Source organism: Diceros bicornis, chromosome 15, assembly GCF_020826845.1.
Source record: "Diceros bicornis minor isolate mBicDic1 chromosome 15, mDicBic1.mat.cur, whole genome shotgun sequence".
In the NCBI taxonomy this organism is placed as follows: domain Eukaryota; kingdom Metazoa; phylum Chordata; class Mammalia; order Perissodactyla; family Rhinocerotidae; genus Diceros; species Diceros bicornis.
This window is the reverse complement of record NC_080754.1, coordinates 57027107-57049895: the sequence shown is the minus strand read 5'-3', so window position 1 is coordinate 57049895 and position 22789 is coordinate 57027107. Positions and strand designations below refer to the sequence as shown.

At 36.6% G+C, this 22789-nt stretch overlaps 1 long non-coding RNA gene across 2 annotated transcripts; it reads right to left on the bottom strand.

The window, feature by feature from the left end:
• Positions 1 to 11784: 11784 nt before the first annotated feature.
• On the bottom strand, positions 11785 to 22449 carry LOC131414587 (uncharacterized). 2 transcript variants are annotated; one of them, XR_009222204.1, is made up of 4 exons: positions 22342 to 22449; positions 17729 to 17840; positions 16367 to 16464; positions 11785 to 12069 (listed from the first exon to the last, which is right to left on the bottom strand). It is a non-coding gene; the product is annotated as an uncharacterized LOC131414587 (long non-coding RNA). The 2 variants fall into 2 exon arrangements; XR_009222203.1 differs by lacking the exon at positions 16367 to 16464.
• Between the last annotated feature and the right edge of the window lie 340 nt (positions 22450 to 22789).

The following is a 22789-nucleotide window of genomic DNA, read 5'->3' as shown; positions in this document are numbered from 1 at the left end:
TCAAGATTCTAATGGCATTTTTTACAGGAATAGAAAAATATCCTAAAGTTTATACAGAACCAAAAAAAAGACCTTGACTAGCCAAAGCTATCCTGAGAAAGAACAAACCTGGAGGCATCACACTTCCTGATTTGAAACTACACTACAAAGCTATAGTAATCAGTATGGAACTGGCATAAAAACAGACTCATAGACCAATGGAGCAGAATAGAGATCCCAGAAATAAATCCATGCATCTACGGTCAATTGATCTTTGACAAAAGAACCAAGACTATTCAATGAAGAAAAGATTGTCTTGTCAATAAATTGTGCTGGGAAAATTGGATACTCACATACAAAAGAATGAAACCAGACTCCTATCTTATACCACTCGCAAAAATTAACTCAAAATGGATTAAAAACTTAAATGCAGGTTTCCCCCTCTATCTGAAAGTAGAGTGTTCCTATGAAACCTTTCATAAGCCAAAATGGCATAAAGCAAAAAGGCAATTACCATTAATTTATATGGGAAAAATTTTTGAGCATTCCTAGACCCAAAAAATAACCTAGCAAATAACACATAAAACCTAAAATAATACTAACGTATAGTAAAAGCGGGAATGATATGACAAATACACAGCCTATGTAAACTAGAAATAATGTACGTATACTGTAGTTTCACTTACCAGAACCAGGAAGACAGAGAGCACACTGGAAAGCTAAGAGGTGGTGGTGGTTATGATGGGGTGGTAAGCTGAGTCGTTGGAGGTTGGGGTGGTGGGAGGTACAGGAAACTGAAAGAGAGGAAGAGGGTCATCTATTAACATCTCATTGTCATCTGAATCCATCAGGGCAGGTTGGGCACTAATGTCTACACCATCTTCTATGTTTGCCTGCCTCAGTGGTGAAGGTTGAGGCATGTTGTCTGCTGTGTCTGATGTAGCTGACGTGGAAGGCTTGAAATATGACAGTATGCTTGACTGCTTAGCCTCTATAATGGCTTGATGCCAAACAAATGCTGAATGCTATTTTTGCTTTTGCCTTTTTTCATTAAAGCAGAAATCCTCTCCATATTTCTCTTGGTTAGCAAAAATGGGTACTAATGTAGGTCTTTATAAAAGTGATGCGGTGTAAAGCAAACATTCAGATAGTGGGGGGAACCTGTGTAAGACCAGTGACCATAACTAGAAAATAACACAGGAAAAGCTTCTTGAGATAGGTCTTAGCAATGATTTTTTGGCTATGACATCTAAAGCACAAGCAACAAAATAAAAAATAAACAAGTGGGACTACATCAAACTAAACAGCTTCTGCACAGTAAAAGAAATGATCAACAAAATGAAAAGGCAACCTACAAAATGAGAGAAAACCACTCATCTGATAAGGAGATGATATTCAAAATATAAAAAGAACTCATACAACTCAATAGCAAAAAAAACCAAACAATCCAATTATAAAATGGGCAGAGGAACTGAAAAGACATTTTTCCAATGAAGATATTCAAATGGCCACAGGTACATGAAAAGGTGCTCAACATCATTAATCATCAGGGAAATGCAAATTAAAACAATGAGATATCATCTCATGCCTCTTAGAATAGCTATAGACAAGATGTAAATGCTGGTGGGATAAAGGGAACCTCGTGCATTGTTAGTGGGAATGTACATTGGTGCAGCCACTATGGAAAATAGTTTGGAGGTTCCTCAAAAAATTAAAAATAGAACTACCATATGATCCAGCAATTTCACTTGTGGGTATACATCTGAAAGAAAATATCCCCAATCACTATCCAAAAAGATATCTGCACCCCCACGTGCATTGCAGCATTATTTATGATAGCCAAGACATGGAAACAACCTACGTGTCCATCAACAGATGAATGGGTAAATAAAATATGAGATATATATATATATATATATGTAATGGATAATAATTACACACACACACACATACACACAATGGAATACTATTCAGCCATAAAAAAGAAGGAAACCCTGCTATTTGTGAGAACATGGATGGACCTTGAGGGAATTATGCTAAGTGAAATAAATTAGGCAGAGAAAGACAAATACTGTATGATCTCATTTATATGTGGGATCTAAAAAACCAACTCATAGAAACAGATCAAATTTGTGTTGCCAGAGGTAAGGGGATAAGTGTGGGGAAATTGAGTAAAGTTGGTGAAAAAGTATAAACTCTTTGTGGTAATCATTTCACAATATATACATATATCAAATAATTATATTGTATACCTTAAATGTATACAATGTTGTATGTCAATTATATCTCAATAAAACTGGAAGAAATAAAAATAAATAAAATCAATTGTAGTGTTGTATATAATAATTGAAGAATGAAATTTAGAAAAAATACCATTTATTATAGCATAAATATATAGCTTTTATGTTGTTTTATATTTATATTTAAATGCAACAAAAGATGTGTCAGACCTCGCCACAATAAACTGCAAAGCAATGTTAAAGGAAATTAAAGAAGAACTAAATAAATGGATAGATATAGCATAGATATAGTCATATAGTCATGGATAGATATAGTCATAGATTCAAAGACTCAATATTGCTTAGATGTCAGTTTTCACTACATTGATCTACATATTCAAAACAACTCCAATCAAAATCTCAATAGACTTTTTTTTGGTAGAAACATCAAAGTTGACTCAAAAATTTCATAGAAAACCCAAGGATCTATACAAGCCTGTAGGACAATCTTGAAAAAAAAAAAGAAAAAGATAGAGGACTCATATTATGGAATTGCTGTCTTTTTATAAAATTTTCTTAAAAAAGATTGTATGGGTTTTGTGTATGGAAAGACAAGATCAATGAAACATTATAGAGTAGAGAAAAAGACCCATATTTATTTGGTCAGTTGATTTTCAACAAGCTCTCAAGGTAAATTCAATGCAGAAAGGAAATTTTTTAAATGAATTAGTTAATATTCCTCAAAGGGTATGTCCTGATAAAGCCATTGTAAATTGAAAATGCATTTAATACATCAGATTATTAATGTATATTATTAATGTATATTATTAATGCATAATTATTATACATTATTATTGTATGCAAGTGTATAGTATATTATTAATGTATAATGCTCAGAACACTTACATTAGTCTATACTTGGGCAAAATTATCTAACACAAAGCCTAGAGTTGAATATCTCATGCAATTTATTAAGTACTATACTGAAAGTGAAAAATAGAATGGCTGTCAGGGTACAGAATGGTTGTAAGTGTGTTAGTGTTTACCCTCCTGATCATGGGGCTGACTGGGAGCTGAAGCTCACCACCGCTGCCCAACATCAGGACACAGTATCCTACTGCACATCACTAGCCTGGGAAAAGATCAAAATTCAAAATTCAAAGTATGGTTTCTACTGAATGCATGTGGCTTTCCCACCACTGTAAAGTAAAAAAATCATTAAGTTGAACCATAGTAAGTAGGGGACCATCTGTATACAAGAAAAGAAAAGAACTTTGATCTCTCCCTCACACCATATGCAAAAGTGAATTCAAGAGGGGACAAATTCCTGAATATAAAAGCTTATATTTAAAATAGTAAAAATTTTAGAAGAAAGCACAGAAAATTATTTCTGGGGTTGATTAGGGTGCTTGATACTAGGATATGTATATTTGTCAAATGTATCCAAAGTATGCTTAAGATCTGTGTATTCCATTGCATGTGAATCTTATTCAAATGAAATTTAATGAGGTAGGGCAAAGATAATGGACACGGCCCCAGTGTGATAAGCCACTGACAGTTAGCTGAGAAGCTGGTGCTGTCAGATTCCATCCACTTCCTGGCAAGAAATGCAGTCTAGACTTCCCAACTGCCTGAAGACGTTAGTATGTGTAAGAGAAGAGAAAGAAAGAAAGAAAGAAGTATGTGAATATTGATCTCTGCATTGTAGTTGTGTAAATCCTGATATCTTTCCTACCTCCTGATTCCTGCCTACCTATAGACAACTAAAACCAAAATGAGTCCTCCACACTAGATGGCGACATTGATGACACTTATAGCATTAATGAATTATTCTAGAGTGTCCAAAAATGAACAGCAAAGTGTTGGACTGTTATAATCTGTCCCAGAGTGGGTGATTTTAGCAATATTTTGCTCTTGAGCTCCATAAATTAATGGTTAAGGAATGGCTATGAATCCCATGCTGGATAGTCCAGCCTGGGGTTCATAGGCCATGAAGGGCATTTCATTGGTTGGCTGGATGGTGTCTGGATAGTCCAATGGTTATTCACAAAGTGTAGTAGGAAAGCTTCCTGGCAGAGATGAAAACTTATTGCTACGATATTGAAAGATATTTGGCAGTTAATAATGCAAAAGAATTGAGGAAAAGGATGTGGAGGAAAGTGTTCTATCTAAATGATTTTAAAATATAAGGTATAATCTAGTTCTTCCAAAGGAGATATATATTTTTTAAACAATATTTTTGTCTGTGTCTTAATCTATGTCTTTTTATTTAAAAATAAAATTCTTTCCTGTATATCTATATGAAATTACAGCATTTAGATGACCTATGTAAACTTAGCATAAATTCCTAAAAAATATATATTCAACATATCTATCCGTCATTTATTTGTGTCTCCAAAGCCCTTTGTTGACATTTTCATTATATCAGTTACTATAGTCCTTCTTGTATTATATGTAGTTGGTTATTTATTTGCTATTTTCTTTAAGCCACAAGTTCCTTTTGGTAAGAATGTAGCATGTTTACTTATAGCACACAAAGAACATAGTGCTATTTGTAAAAGTCAGTAGGCTCGTGAAAATGTTCTGCTTCTCTATTTCTCTGCTTTATTAATCTTACCTATTTGATATCTCCTTAAACATAAAATAATAGTAAGCTTAGTTTAATCCTATTATCAGACTTTTACTTTTTCCCTATGGAAACTCATATTGTAGATAAGCCAGTTAACCAGTCTGAATCATAATAACTGAAATGTAAGACGATTATTTTACAGTTAATAGTTTCTATGGTTTATGTCTGAAGCAACTACAGAAAAAATATATGTATTAATTGCTTGAAGTTGACACTTAAAATTTAAGGAAGTAGAGAAGTATATAACGGTGAATGAGTGAATTTGATTTCTTACTTAAAGATAGATAATGTGGGAGATCAAGATTTGGCCATCCTAAAATATATCTCTTTACCTTGACTGTTTTCTCTGAGAGATATTTGACCTCCCCCACTAACTGCCTAAAGACTTTGACATGGTGGCTCCTTCCTGGAACAGATCTTCTATCATGATGGCTGTAAAGATAATGTAGGATAGAGGTTACAATAGGAAAGCCACCAAGCCCCTTTTATCAAAAACTCTGTCTCTCCCTGACCACATTATCTATAGATGACCCTGAAAAGAATTGTCCTCCTGCCCTTTGAAGTCCCAGACCACTACCCACCCCCAACACGTTCCTTGCCTTTAGCTGCAATACTTAAGCAAGCAGCTTAGACAGAGGGACGAGTTGCTCATTTCTGAGTTTCTCCCATGTATACATGTTATTAAACTTTGTATTATTTTCTCCTGCTACTCTGTCTTGTTAATTATTTGGCCAGCCATAAGAACCTTAAGGAAAAGGGCAGAGGGAGATTCTCCCTCTTCCCCCGACAATAACATAAGAAATTCAGCTTTAGATAATTTATTTTAAGAAAGTAAAGGACTGCAGTTTTGACTTCCTGAAGGAATTTTGTTTGGGGTAAAATGTTGTACTAATATTGTGTGGCTGCTGTAACAAATTACCACAAACTCACTGGCTTAAAACAACACAAGTCTGGAGGTCAGAAATAAGAAATATTTCTCATTGGGCTAAAATAAAGATGCCAGCTGGGATGCACTCCTTTCTGGAGGCTCTGAGAGAGAATGTATTTTCTTGTCTTTTCCAGATTCTAGAGGCTGGCAGCATTCCTTGGCTCAGAATAATTTTCCGATCTTAAGGTCAGCTGATCAGCAAACTTAATTCCATATGCAACCTTAGTTCCCCTTTGTCATGTAAAATAACATATATCACAGATTTTGAGGAGTAGGGTGTGGATATTTTTGTAAGACAATTACTGTGTCTCCCACACTCTGTCCTCTGGCCTCCTAAGATTCAGATTCTTTCCATATGCAAAATACATTTGGCTTATTCCAGCATCCCCAAAGATCTCACCCCATTACAGCAGCAACTCGAAGTCCAAAATCTCCTTTAAATTTCAACAGCTCAAAAGTCCTAAATCTCATCATCTAAGTTAGATATGGGTGAGACTATGGGTATGCTCCATTTTGGAGCAAAATTTCTCTCCATAGGTAAATTGTGCAATTCCAGAAACAAGCTACCTACTTCTAAAACATAATGATGGAACAAGCATAGAACCAATCATAAACATTCCTATTCCAAAAAAAGGAAACAAAAGGCAGAAAAGAGTCAACTGTCCCAAGCAATTTTGAAATCCATCTGAGGAAACTCCATTTAGTTTCAAAGCCAGAGAATGACATTTGGTGTCTTGTGGTTCCACCGTCTGGGCAAAAGGCGTCATTCTCTAGGTCATCCTACCTTTTTCATGAAAGGTAACGTGTTTTTTGCAACTGAGTATTTTTATCAGCCTGTTCTTGACTGTAGAATTTTGAGTGTCTGACAGCCTTCTTTCATTGAGTCCTATCTCTGTACTGTTCAGTTAAAATTGGCAGTGTTTTTGCTTGTATAACATTCTCAAGAACCTCTTAGGTCTCCTATGTAGTCACAGACATCCACTCCATTAGACATGATGCTCCTGGACAAAATCATCTCTATTTTGGCCTCTGCTGAGATAGTTGAGAGGATCTCTGAGTCATGTGCTTAATCTTTTCAAAGAGCTTTTCTGTGACTGAATATTCTGATCTTTTATCCTTCTAAGATATTAGCAAAAGATTTTCCAGCCACATGCATGGACTTTTCCATAGAGTATGCTCTCCAGACAGTGACTATCTTAGTTTCAGTATCCTTACAGTATAGATAAGATGAGAATTTTCTAAATCATGAAACCCTATTTTGTCTTTAATTGTTCTTTCTTCAATTTATCTTTTTCCACTGGAATTTTACTATGAGCAGAAAGAAGAAATCAGGCCCTACCTTCAACATTATATTTGGAAGTCTCCTCAGCTATATGTCCAGTTTCATCATTCATAGCTTCTTCTTTCCACGTAAGTGCAGTAGGCAATTCTGCTAAGTGTTCTGCCACTATGTAACAAGGATCGCCTTTCCTCCAATAGCATCTTCCTCAATTCTTTCTGATCCCTCACCAGCAGCACCTTTAAAGTCCATATTTCTACCAGTAGTCTGTTCATGATGATTTAAGTATATTCTAAGGCAATATGTGTTTTCTCTACCATACTCTACACTTCCTTCTGTGTCCTCACCAGAAATGTTCTTGACATCTATATCTCTACAGTCCGCTAAAGGACACACTAGGCCTTTTCTTTCAAGCTCTTTGAAATTTGTCTGGCATCTGCACATCGCCCAGTTCCAAAGCCATTTGCACATATTTACCTATCTGTTACTGCAGCATCCTAGGTCTGGTAAAAAAATATGTATCAATTTATGAAAAACTCACTGGTAAAAAAACAACAAAGTTTATTATCTTACAGTTGTGGAGGTCAGGAACCTGAAATGAATCTTACTGCACAAAAATCCAGGAATCAGCAGGGCCTTGTTCTTCTGGAAGCTCTAAGGGAGAATCCACTCCTTGCCTTTTACAGCTCTAGGAGCCAACTGCATTCCTAGGTGCATGGCCCCTTCCATTTTCAGAGCCAGCAATGGCTGGCTAAGTCTTTCTCACATGGCATTATTCAGACTCTGACTCTTATTCTGCCTCTTAAGCCCACTTTTAAGGACTCTTCTGACTACATTGGGCCCACCAGATGATCCAGGGTAATCTCACTATTTTAGTGTGACCTGATTAGCAACCTTAATTCCAACTGCAACTTTAATTTACCTTTGTTTGTGATATAACATATTCACAAGCCCATGCATTAGGATGTGGACATCTTCCTGAAATGATATTATGCCACATCTGAAAGATGTGTAGCTCGTCTATTAGGTAAAGTTCTCCAAATCTAATTTACCACAGTTGCCAGGAGTGGCATTGTCACAATATTTCTTACCTTGAATATATTTCCTTCTCTTTCTTCTTTTATCTTCAGAGCCACGCCCAGTGAGTAGCAAACAATACGCACTCAATTAATGTTTCCTGGATGAAATAATTGATGACTAAATGAGGGAAGGAAACTGTATTAATTTGAACCCATGTCAAACTTGTGCTTACATACAGTCTCCTCAAGAACATGCTAAATCTGCGTGCTGCACCATGGCTGCCAGTTGGAAACAAAGGGTTTTGTTAGATCTCACTTGTTTGTTTCTTCAGGCAGTTTTATTCAGTTTTTAAAACAAATATAAATATTAAACACTAAATAAATATAGTCTATTTAATTCTTTAAGAAAGTAGACTTAAAAGTTACTAATAGAATTCTGTAAAATTCGTAGTTTTGCAATTAAATTACAGAATTTAAACCCAAAAATGAACTTAGATATTGTTTGCTTCAATAAACCAAATTTATTGAAGACATGAGGTTCAGAGAAGCCAGGTAACTTGCCTCTGTCAAATCCTTGTTAGGCTAGAGAAAGAACTAGAATCCTTATCATCTCACTGCCTGTTCTACTTTTTTCCTACTTTTTACTTACCATTTACAACAAATAAAAAACAAAAATTTTGAACTAAATCAAGATGGAAATTTATAACCTAAATTTAAGCATGTATTTTTGTAACTAATAATACTATCTCATTAAGTTTAGGTCAGTGTTCTCACTCTTATTAATTAAGAAGTGATTGAAGCAAATATTTCATTTCTTAAATTTCTTGATATGTTAGAAATTATTTTCTAAATCTAAAGACTGCTATATCAAATCAGCTATGAGCCAAATCTCTTGAGTAAAAGCTTAAAATGCTATATATTAAATCAATAAATATGATTGAAGTTTATCATTCGCTCTTCTAAGTATCTGTTCTAATCTGCTTAAAGGTTTTAGTGTCAAAGTAAAAGAATATATATGCCAATTTCTTTGAATGAAATATTCCTTTTACTTTTTAGCAGAAACTACTGTTCGGCAAAAATTTTGCCTTCAGATTAATTTATATTATTAAAACAGCAAATAAATTACTTCAGGGTATCCAGGCAAACTCATAGTTTATTTATTATTTTTCAATCCTTCTTTACATAATATTTGCCCAATTTATAATTGACTATGAGTTGATCAAATATTATAAAGCTTCATATTATGCAAATGATAAAAGATATAGAGACTTTTGTTTTATAAGTTTTCAAAATAATGTCGGGAATCCAGTTCTTGCAAAATAAAAATATCTATTTTTCAGACCAACCTGGTGGCGCACGCAGTTAGGTGCGTGTGCTCGGCTGTGGCTGCCCGGGGTGCGCCAGTTTGGATTCTGGGCGTGAACTGACATACTGCTTGTCAAGCCATGCTGTGGTGGCATCTCATATAAAGTGGAGGAAGATGGACACGGGTGTTAGCCCAGGGCCAGTCTTCCTCAGCAAAAAAAAAAAAAAGAGAGAGAGAAGAATTGGCAGATGTTAGCTCAGGGCTGATCTTCCTCACCAAAGAAAAAAAAATATCTATTTTTCATTGCACATAAATGCTGTACTCCCTACGCAATAGGATCATAGTATGCATTTTCACATTCTATATAAAATAGTATTTCTGGAGAGTTTATAACAGTTAATTAAATTGGACATATAAATATAATTCATTAGTATAATGCAAATAAAAAAGAAATAATACCTATAAACTAGTATGTTCTCCTTTTTTAATCTGTTAAATATAGTTTGAATCAGGATAAAAAACAGAGTAAGGTCACTTGTTGATAAGGTTAAATCATTTCTATTTTAGATATATATTTTAGGCATGAAAACTTAGCTCCAATCATGACCTACACAAAATGAAACAATGAATACTTGTATACTTGTACTTGAAATTCTTAAATACAAAATAATACGCTCAACATTTGTGATACAAAGAAATAAAAAGCACAAAAAGCATACTGTATAGAATTCATGCCATCAATTGACGCCAAAGTTGGGGTTCTTTTCATCTTTGTCACATTTAAACAACAATCATTTATGTTGTTAAACAGCAACTAAAACACCCTCTCAGTCTTTACAAATGATTTAGCTGTTTACATTTCCTTCTTCATTATATTGTCTTATAAGGCAATTTACAAACTTGGTAAGAAACTGTGCATCATAGTGTGAAATTACTTTAGAAACTGTTCCTAGAATCCTATCAAAATGATAGATTCTGCTGGGCAATTCATGAATTCAGATATCCCTTTGATGCAATTTCATTATTATTAGTTGCACGCCATTGCCACTATAATATTTTAAGCAATTTTAAAAGAAGAATTTTGACAATTTTGGGGTTATGATTTTTTTCTATAATAAAAGAACATTTAATTTTAAATAAGATACATTTGGATGGTTTTTTATTTCATGTATTTTACTTTAGATTAACTCTCTTACATATACTGCAAAAAGCCAAATCTTGACAAAAATAACTCTTCTGCTAGAGCAAAAATATGTAATACTCTTATGTAAGTATGTGACACATATTAAATATTTGAGAAAATAATCCTCTATAAGAGAATTGACATTATGTTGAAGGTTTGTATTAAGTATGTGTTGGTTTCTCTCTGGTGGTGAAAAGAGCTATTTTTAATTCAACAGTTAAAGAATTAAATGTAAATTCCCTAATATGTCAACCCAAATGACCAACATTATTACTATTACCCGGTTCATACTTACTATTTTCATTCAAACTTGAATGCAAATAAAATTGTTACCTTTTGGTTCTCTTTAGTAATCTCAATAATTTTTTACTGTCTTAGCCAAAATTTTATTTTTTTTTCTGGATGTTCATAATTTTGTGTTATGCAGCATGTTTACCAGAAAAGCAGTATATCAAAAGACAAGGGTAGAAGCTTTAGAATCTGACAGATCACTTTGCTCCACATTCTTCTTCTGCCATTGATATTTTTAGGTATTATTAGTCCAGGCAAATAGCTTTATTTCTGTAAACCTTGGTTTCCATGTCTGTTATATAGACCACTCTGTTGAATTTCTTTAAGAGCACACTGCCTGAGACAAAATAGGTGCTTAATAAATGGTATATAGTATTTATTAGTAGTTGCATATAGTAATAAGCTGTGGAGAACATATTTATATTGGTGACAATTGATCGATGCTGGTGTGCTGACACAAAGTCCTGAATTCACTGTACTAATGCCATGAGGAGTTGGACTTGGTTTTTCATGTTTGGTTGCTGACAGCTTTCACATCCCACCCTTCCCGACTGCTCTTTAGCCCCACATCTGGGAATACTGATAAGCAAGCCCAGGTCTCCCTCCTTTGGCACTAGCAGAATGTTCAAACCACATATGCCCTGGTCATGTGAGGGAACCCTCATTACAACCCCATTGCCTAATCATCATAAAACCCCCAAACAATTGTCCCCTCTGCTCTCTCAAGCCATTTTTGGACCTGCTTGGGAGTGCTCTGCTCTCTCAAAGCCTATTATGTGAGTAATCTCCTTCAGGTGCTTGTGTATCATCATCAGTCTCGACATTCAAACCAAATCCTACGTGTCTGTGGGGTCCATTTTGTGTCTGAGGGGTTACTGCAACAACTAACTTAGGCAATTTGAAATCTTTCTAACTTTTTGCTCAGTTATTTGCATAAAGCATGGACTCAATAGTGGCTTATGATAAAAATTTTGAGATAATATTTATTGTTTATTTTTGTTGATTTCTTTGTAAATTCCCAGCTCTGTTTTAAGTGTTATACATGGATTAATTCATGTATTCATCAGACAACTCTATCAAATCAGTAGGATTGTCATCCTTTATTTCACAGGTGGGGAAAAGCAGGGAAATTGTCACAGTATGCAGCAGAACTGGGACTTACACTTGACTACAGGTCCCTTGCTCATATTCATGAATCCATGTTGTTCTCGATGATGCCAGAAATTCCTTGAAATACTATTGAGGAAGGAATTCAATGAGTGAGGTAGATAGACATGTTGATGTGGGTCTATCATGTGGCACTCAAATACCCATTCTTAATTATTTCTAGGATCCAAGACATTTAAGGATGCCCTGGAAGCACTCCATTCACCAAGGCATTACGAAATATTTTTATTAATAGAGCAGTATCTTTAAAAAGTGCTTTTTTGGCTTTTTTCTATAGAGTGAGGGTGCTGGGAGAATATATCACGATGAAAAAGGTCTCCCTGATTTCAGTAAGCATGGCAGAATCCCAATGGTCCAGAGGCTATTAGGACCTAGGGAACTGACAAAGCAGATAACTTAGATTCTTTTCTAAGAGTCATGTATGCCAGAGGGTGGGAGCTTTGTTGCAACATAGTTCAGAAAGCAGCCAGCTTAGAGAAGCCACAGGGGGCTTCAGTGTTCTTTGGAATGTCAAGGAATCCCCTCTAGGGGCCACAAAAGCACAAATAAATTCACCAGCAGAATTTCACATTCGCTGTGTGCCTATTTTGTCAGTATTGTCACTTCCCTGTGAGAACTTTCCTATGACCAATTGTTTCAGGAGAAAAAAGTTAACCCTTAAAAAGAGATGGTTCTACAAGATGTGCTGGCACCAGCAGAAATTGAACCACTATAGCATTCACTCTTGAGTGAATTTTCGCTGAAGGATCATAGAAATGGGAAATTTTGTCAGCAGCTGAATTTTGAGAGGTATTTTTCTCTGTCTAGGAGAATAAATCTTATAATAGATTGGTGCTTTTTAAATATTCTATCTGTTGTCCTACATTTCCTCCCTCTCTTTTAGTTAGGTAGTTAGAATGATGTGATATGATGACATCTGGCCAAAGGGCTCTGAGAGAAAATGATGAATGTCAGCATCGCCCTTTAGCTTTTCCTTGCCCTGCCGTATCAACTGAGCAAGACTCACTTTACAAACAGTGCAGCTACAAGACAATGAAGCTTCCAATTGTGTGTGGTTCTAAGTGAATTTTGGAGCAGAGCCCCTTCTGATCTCCCCACCTTGCTAAGCCCTGCACCTATAATAGGAATAAAAAGGAAACATTTGAGGGCTGGCCTGGTGGCATAGTGGTTAAGTTCCCACACTCTGTTTCTGCGGACCTGGGTTCACAGGTTTGGATCCCAGGCACAGACCTACACACTGCTCATCAAGCCATGCTGTTGCAGCATCCCACATACAAAATAGAAGACTGGCACAGATGTTAGCTCAGTGACAATCATCCTCAAGCAAAAAGAGGAAGATTGGCAACCAAAAAAAAAAGGAAACATTTGTTCTATTAAGTAATTGAGATAATAAGATTGTTTTGTCCTTGACGTATTCTAGCCTATCCTGACTAATACTGATGGTCAGTGATAATTCATGAGCAGTATCAAATGGTTTAACAAGATATTCAAGTACTTGGAAGAAATAAGATTAGGGAATTAATTACAAAGGTATTTATACTTGGGTTAAAAAATGTAGACTAAATTCACTGTTGAAAAACTAAAATGAAGAAGGGGAAAACATACTTATTATTTCATCAAAATTTTCAACTTGCAAAAAAATTGCCTCCTGTCTCCATATTTGGGATCTGTGTTATTTGAGAAGTTTTAAGCTCAAGGGCAAAATAGTTTCACCAGGGAACACAAAAAAGATTCCTTTGAATTGGAAAAGTTGACACTGGCACTTGGCCTTTAAGCACATATTATACTGAGTGAGCAATATTATGAGTCTTCATAAGAAATGAAAATCTGCTCCCACTATGCAAGCTGAAAACAGCTGTTACTCAACAATTCAGACTCTCTGTTTTAATGGGGAATGAACAAGTCACCTATCTCATCTAGTCAGATATACCTATCTTGGATTTTGATTTTGATTTTAGTAACAAAATTTACTAGGAAACAATAGAAAAACTTTTGTGGTGGCAGAAGTATTTGAAAAATCTGATAAGAGCACATAATGACAGAGATGTCATTAGTGATATCCAGTGTACAGTGCAAGCTCTGTTTGTGGTACAAGCCAATTCATCTGGAAGTTATTAGTGCTGCCAAAAGAGTCTCCAATGGAGTATGTTTTCAGAATAATGTTGGCTGTGGTTGTGGGTGCACAGCCTATGGAACCTGCTTCTCCAACTCGAGTCTTGATTTCATGAGCTACCTATAGACAATTCAATACTTCTCTTCTTGGTTTAATTCATTTGTCATCAATATCTAATATTTCAAATGAGAACTCCTAACTAATGTAGTAATTTGTTATGATTTCAGGCTTGTTATCAAAAGAAATGACTCTAAGAGGAACTCTGATCAACCAGGTTCAAATGGAAAGGAAAAAGAAGTCAAGCACATAATGAGATCAAGGAGTTACTGGAAGTGCAGGAAAGAACGGGAAGAATAGGAGATTAAAATCGAGACCCTGATCTTTAAATTAATATTTATGATATGGAACACATCTGGATTATGAGAAATGAGCATCAAGGGACATAGCTAAAATGGAATGCAAATAAAAGACATTTCAGTTGAGTTAATGAAATACGAGGTTAGGCTTTTTGATTTGTCATTCATATGGATATTAAAATTGCCATTATATTTGCAATTATAGGAAAATTCATCTTTTCTGAATGTGAGGTTGTAAACTTAAAGAGATCAGTAAAAATCTATAAAAAAGAGAAGTAGAGGTTAGTTAGCAATATACTACAAGATTCAAAGGTGAAGGAGTGTGGCAACAGTGAAAATAATTCTCATCCAAAAAGTGGAAAAAATAAGAACAAAGTTTAGAATATGTCAGTGAGCTGTGGCATGTCAAGATTTGTGGTTCAAAATGCATCCTTTGTAGAGGGAGCTATTAAGGGAGTGGTGTCCTTGAAGTAGAGAGCAGTTTCAGTTAAAATGGAGAGATAGAAGGTTCTGAAGAGAGGTTGAAGTGAAGGGAGTTTGCTGCTAAAAGGGAGAATTTCAAAAGAAAATATTAGGAAAAGTTAGGATATCATCTATGATTCATTAAATAATTCATACTTTCAATAAGTAATATTGTTTTTCCAGGTAGCAAGCACCATGAGAAGTACTGGAAATATGAAGTGACTAAATCATTGTCTCTACCTTCAAGGGATCTTATAATCTAGAGAAGAAGACCAAGACGTAAAGAACCAATTAACATACTGCATGATGTATGTTTTAGGCATATTTATTTCTTTATTTTTTTGTGTGTGAGGAAGATCAGCCCTGAGCTAACATCCATGCTAATCCTCCTCTTTTTGCTGAGGAAGACCGGCTCTGAGCTAACATCTATTGCCAATCCTCCTCCTCTTTTTTTTCCCCCAAAGCCCCAGTAGATAGTTGTATGTCATAGTTGCACATCCTTCTAGTTGCTGTATGTGGGACGCGGCCTCAGCATGGCCGGAGAAGCAGTGCGTCGGTGCACGCCCGGGATCCGAACCCAGGCCTCCAGTAGCGGAGCGCACACACTTAACTGCTAAGCCACAGGGCCAGCCCATTTCAAGCATATTTAATGAGAGATGCAAGAGGACATAAGCTAACAGAATTGAGCTTTCAGTTAGAGAACATGGGAAGTGTTAGAAAAGAGGTTAGAGAAATTTACCAAGAAGGAAGTGAACTAAATTTGACCTGGGAATACAAGATAGGAAATTTTCCAGAAGAGTAGAAAGTGAGAATGATGTCCATTAAAATCAGCTGCAAATAGAAGAACTAGCACTTGCCAACAGCATGTAAAACTGAAAAATCAATGAGTAGCTGAGCATGGGTAGAGAGTCTGTGAGTGGGTGTGTTCACATGTGCAGGACAGGAAGTGAGAACATTTAAGAGATAATCTTGAGAGATACATGGAAGCCAGGTCTTGAAGGGACATGAAAGATTTACATTTATTTTGAATACCATATAAAGCAAGTGATCACATCTATATTTGAGAAAAATATTTGTGGGAGAGGGAAGAGGGCAACTGAAGGGAGAGGCAGTTGTTCGAAAATGGCCAAGACTTGCTGCAGAAGCCATTTCTCTCTGTTCCTACTTAAAGCTGGCAGCCTTCTGTGTCACCTGGTTTCTGGGCCAGATTGTGTTACTGGGTGTTGAATGTGATGCCTTCAGAACACAGAGGCCTATCAGTGACTCTGCTTCATATTTTGTGGTAGGTGTTTCAAGATGCAGTAATTTGTCTTTTATTTTCAAGGGAATATCTTGGCCTGCCCTGAAGATTAGACCCCTAAAATTTCACTGATGTGTCAGGTCCCCGAATCTTTGTAGGGTGTATCTTCCATCTTTTGGAGCACATGTGTCTTACCAAGGCATCCGATGTCCCAGCCAGCTCTTGCTTGTCCTGTGCAATCAGTATGATATCAGGGTGATCTCGAACATTCAGGGGATCTAGACCTCTTTAAACTACATTTTGACAGAGGGAAAGAGAATTAACATAGCCCTCAGGAAAAACCGTAAATACTCTTGTCCATTCCACTTGAACATCCTTTTTCTGATTCTGTTTTCTAATTGGAATGGGAAAAAAATGTATTTACCAAACCAATGGCCATGAAACATGCACTATGGCTTTATTAATCTGCTCCTGCAATGATACCAGCTGATATTAGAATCACTCTTTGGATGATCTTTCCATAATATATAGTCATTCTACAGGATGTTTACTATTTCTGCAGGGTCCATTCTGGCAAATTAAATGCAGATATGATAGAGACCAACAATCCATAATTTAAGCCTATATTATTATTATTATTATTATTATTATTATTATTATTATTATTAATTTAAGCTTAATCTCCCCCAGGAAACAATATTGTTTCAGGGCTACTATCTTGGCTGTGTGTGTGTGTGTGTGTGCGTGTGTGTCTGAGGGTGTACTTTTTAGAAACTTCCACTTGGTCTTCCCCACCATGATAGCTCTAACCCCCAGTAGATCAGGGGCCTAAAATGAATGTTACTCTAACTTTCAAGTATATCAATTCCAAATATACATCATGGATTGGGGAAATGACCACTGTGTGGGTCCATGGACCAAGTAAGCCTACTGTGAACTGACCTTTAGCCAGTTCACAGTGGACTTACTGGATCCAGAACTCTTGTTGTCTGCCTCTGTGTCTGCATCTCTGTGATCAGAAGCAGCAATCAGCAATCAGAGCACAGATCTTCGATTTTTAGAGGACAAGATCCTTATTGCCCATCCTGGCTTCTGCAAGTAGTGTGCAAGCTGCTTCAGGAATGTATGCAAGGCTGCCTGGTATGGGTGTTGGGGGATGGGTAGCTGCTGTGGAGGTAAGAGCTGAATTGACTGAAATTAACAATTTACTGTTCAAGCCTTCCTCTGGAAGCTGCAAGCCTTTGATAAACTTCAGAGTTCCAAAACCATTACATTAGACAGATTCTGCCAGTGCAATTGTCGTCTAGGAGGAGATAAATTCCTAGTGCTTCCTATGCCACCATCTTCCCAGAATCCTCTTGCCTGCTCGACTCTTTTGCCTCTAAGACACAATGCGCTATTGACTAGCTCCACAACTTACTGTGGATCAAGCCCTTTAGGCTGTCCACTTGGTTATGGTAATTATGACCTCCTGAGTTCTGGTGGTTAAGCATTACCATTTGGCTTCTATTAATATGGAGTCTCACCAACCCCACCAATATCCATTGCCTTACCTACCATGAGCCGTGACCCGTAGAGAGAAACCACCAGTCTTCCTAGTAATGCTGTTGCCCATCTCACCAACACAGTTCTGGGTGGGCATTGTGATTGGTGTTTTCTCTTGGCACTCCTGTGGAACATAAATTTTAATGCACCACAACTCACTACCAAGTCAAAGTAGCATTTATTGCTTTGGGAGAGGGCAGATACAGTCCAAAAGAAAACAGTTAATTAAATATTTGGGTTATTTTTTAAAGTCATAACAGATTATAGATTAAAATTAAAAGCACATTTATTTTCAGAACACAATACCATGAGAGAGAAAAGGTGATTTGGAAATCAAAAACTTGGCCTTGCATATCCAGATCAAAGCTTGAGGGCATTGAAGCAGAAACCTTATATCACACAACATAGAGTAAAACAAAGAATATAATGACATAAAGAGTTTTCCTGCCCTACCGTGACAGAGCAAGAACCTATTCTGAAATTTAATACAATTGAGGAAGGAGAGCAAATATAGGTCCCTGCTGTCTGGCCTCTTTTTGGAAAACAAACCAAAGAAAATTAAGACAAACCTGTAGATATTTCTGAAATTGTGAGGGCAGAGATTGATTCCCCATTACTGATTTGAGTTTCTAGCGGGAGGCAATTTTAGATTACGCATCCCCAGTGGGGTTACTACAATGTTATCAGAGATAGAGAGAGGGAATCATACAACTAACTTTACCCTATGCCTCCAAATCTTCCCTCAGCTCCTACAGGGTAGGGAGGAGACATGGAATAACCACATAAGTCCAAATAGAATGTAAAAGACTGCTCAGAATTGAGAGCTGGATGCTGACCAGGGAACCTTAGCAGCAAAAGCTAGGGAAACCTAGATCTGAGAATGTAAAAAAGAGAGGCAAAGTGGAAAATGATCAATGGTAAGTCTGTGACTCAAAGATCAGCATTGACAACACAGGTTGAGGTTGGAGGCTCAGTCAGCAGGGGTAGAACTCTCAACTCCTCAGATTTATCACCATGTGTTGCCTGTGTTAAAAGAAGAGATGTGGTAATCACTAGCACATTATGTCCATGTAGTAGACACTCAGCTAGGTGGTATCCACAGTACAAGGAGAATACTGACTGGGAGAAAATTGAATTTAACTAAGCCTTCAGCCATTCCTACATCCAAGTCTTAGAGTTGCAATGATTGATTGCCTTGAATTGCCAAGATCAAATTTTTTTAATCATCAGAAATGAGGCTGGTTAGCTGAGTAAAATTTTATAAAATTTCGTATTTACACTATTATAATCTATAAAATATTGAATCTGTTTCACGTGTTTAACCAAGAAGTATTTATGTAGTGGAAATAGCCTTTGGACATTAAATTCTGCCTATACTATTGACATAGCAAATAAGTTCTTCAGAGACACATTGACTAAGTACCTCAAATGCTAATTTAATATGATCTTTTGATTAAAATATATATAAGATATATCAATGTTATACAACTGGCCAGCTGGCTGGAATAGAATAGCTTGTGACAGACCAACACTCCTGATGATAACTAGAAAAGCAATAAGGAAGAAAGGGGAGGAGGGGAGGGAGTAGAGAGGAGAGAAGGAGGGGGGAGAGGAGGAGAGGGAAGGAGAAGAGAGGAGGGGAGGAGAGAAGAAGGGAAAAGAAAAAAAATCTTGTTTTGAAGGCACCTCATAGCTACTGAGCCAAGCAGGACTTGAAGAAACTAGAGCCTGGAAGGAAGGAAACACAGAGATGTGAACCAACATCATGTGAGTAGGTTTTATTTCTCAGGGATTATGCTTAATTTGGGGTAATGTGCAAGTCTGAAAACTCAGACAGAAGATTACATTTTAGAGATAGAGAAGCCAAGAGGACTTAGAGAAAGGTCGTCGTAATGGAATAAAAAAACGGATTTTAGAGATTTTTGGGAAACAGGACTTGAGGGGACAAGATCCAGAGAGAAGAGAGGAACACTTCCTCAGCAGGTTTTCCGCCCAAAGCGTTAGCTGTTTTCTTAAGATGCTCAGGGCCAGAGGTTAAGAAGCTAAACAGAAAGTCAGTGAAAAGTGGAATAAAATTTTCTGCAGTCTCACATCGCTAAGATAGAAATTGGAGTTCAGGACTCACCAAAGAGAAGGGACTCTACTAAATATGCCAAATTCCCACTTGAGATCTATGAGGATTTAATCTTGGGAATGTGAAGAAATGTGAAGAGTCTGAGATTCTACCTCACGAGTTAGCCTGCTCCAGTGTCACAGAGGCTGTCAGAACACACACTGAGCCAGAGGCACAGGACTGTATTTCTCACAGCACAGCAGGCTGCGCATTTGCATTGGTTCTCATTGCCCCTCAAGTCTCATAGGAGCCATGTAAAATCAGCTCCAGGGGGATGCTGCACATGCGGTGAGCTTGTGTCACAAGGGGGAAACTTGGAGCTTAGAACCCTGCCAGCCTTGTAAGGGGCCTGTGAGCAAACCTGCCTAACTTTTGTCCTTGAGGGAAACATCATCAATATTATCTTGGACAGCAAAAACTTCTGCTTTTTACCCTGGAGAGAAATAGTATCTTTATCTTTGTGCAACAAACAGCCTGGAGAAGATAGTTTGGAACAAAAGCTGACACAGACGTGCAGAAGAGCCATGGAGTGAAACAGAAGTAAATCTAGCCTTACAGAACTGATAACCCAACCTCAAGTCAGGTAGCCCTTGATTGGATTATACTGATAGACCCCCTTAGGCCACCTATCAGAAAATAAGATTAACCCTCTCTGGAAGAAGATACCATCATCTGGCAAAGTGCAATCTTTAATATAAAATGCATGGCAGTAAAGATTACCAGGTATACAAATAGATAAGAAAAAGAGAAAAAAAATAGACCAACAGAAACAGACCTAAATGACCCAATTTTTGCATTTAAAGTAAATATTTGCACAGTGCAAGGTTTTCACTTTCATTGTTTTCTTTAAATATATTCTGAAGTGGCTTTCAATTTATAGAATTCAATGAAAAATTAGAGTAATTCATTTGTTGACAATTTTAATCTTTTGAGTACATATTTATGTTGATTTATGCTAATGAATTGTTATATTTCTTTAAAATTAAAGAATTGTTTAAGATACGAAAAAATATTCTTTTGTGTGTGTGTGTGTGAGATCAGCCATGTGCTAACATCTGCCAATCTTCCTCTTTTTTTGCTGAGGAAGACTGGCCTTGGGCTAACATCCGTGCCTGTCTTCCTCCACTTTATATGGGACGCCACCACAGCATGGCTTGCCAAGCAGTGCATCAGTGCATGCCCAGGATCTGAACTGGCGAACCCCGGGCTGCCACAGCGGAGTGCGCGCACTTAACTGGTTGCACCACCGGGCTGGTCCCTGAAGTATTCTTTATATATATGGTTTACACATTTTGAGAAACACTTTCTTCACTGGGCAGATTACAGCAGCCATTAAGTACAATATATTTTCATAAACTATTAAGTTGTTTTTTCATCCTTGCCACTTCTAGCCTCTGGTGTTTGCCAACAATCCTTGGTATTTCTTGACTTGTAATTACGTCACTCCCATCTTTGTCTTCACTATCACATGGCCGGTGTGTTTTCAGTCTCCCTTCTGTGCACAAATTTCCCCTTTTGATAAGGAAACCAGTCATATTGGATGAGGGTCCATGCGGATGACCCCATCTTACGTTGGCGAAATCTGCTAAGATCCTATTTCCAAATAAGGTCACATTCTCAGGTACTGAGGGTGAAGACTTCAACATATCTTTTTTGGAGAGGCACAATCCAGCCCATAACAAACGCCAAAGCAGCAATTTAAGAAGCTCAGTGACCCCGTCCCTGCTGTTCAAGCAGATTACATAGCAAGAAAACCGCAACTAGGTACAACATTATAAATGAAAGTATTGATCTTGAGAATGTAAATTCACCAGATAGAAAACAAAGCTTGAATGATTTTAAATGTTTAACGCTATCAAAAAATATATACTAAGATCAAGGAACTGCATTTGATAGTTTTAAAAGATGAAGAAAAGGAATAACTTACGCCTTCCATGAAGTTGTATTATTTTATAAAAACAACTCATAAAAAGTATTTAAACAATGAAAATGATGCATATGGCAAAATACCAATAGAACAAAAAAAAAGGAAACAGAATAATAAAAATTGAAAGCATTTTTTTTTTTTGGTGAGCAAGATTTGCCCTGAGCTAATATCTGCTGCCAATCTTTCTCTATTTTGTATGTGGGTTGGGACCACAACATGACTAAGGAGTGGTGTAGGTCCACGCCTGGAATCCGAACCTGTAAACCCCAGCCGCCAAAAGGAGAGCACCAAACTTAACCACTGTACCGTGAGGCCAGCCCCCTGAAAGCATTTTTTAAGATATGAGTTTAAATATTTTTTGTGATTATAAAAATAAAGTGATGACTACACAGAAATTGAAATATAATGATGTACACCCCAAATTTATATAATGTTATAAGCCAATGTTACCACAATAAAAATAATAATAATAATAAATAAAATAAAGTGATGGAATTCACTAATAAAAATTAAAGGTTTAGATTGAGCTAAAAGTTCTTGTTCTGCCTTCTTGGGCTGCCTATTGGCCAAAATTAAACTTTCCACCTGCACCAGACGTTTGGATGACTTTAGGAACTCAGCTTTTCCTGTTCCCGTCATGTTCCCAGTACCAGTCCATGATCATTCCAATTCTGGAATCCAGGCTCACATTTCACCTGGCAGAAGAATGACCCACTGTTATGTCTGGGCCAAAATTATCATAAACGTTAATTACAATTCCAATTTTAACTGTAAGAAATATAAATATGGAATATGGATATTTAAGTAAAATTTAGTTAAAATAGCTAATTTCTACCTAGGGCAATTTAAAAGACATAATAGCAACAGGACGGTTTATACACAGAAACAAGTTTTGCAACATTTAACGTGTTTACATTCCCCCCAATAAAACAAACAAACAAATAAAAACTGATTATTGTTGGTGGATGTTAGGGTAATAACATTATTTTCAAAATTAGAAGAATTAAGCATGTATCTTGCCTTCTTTCAATAA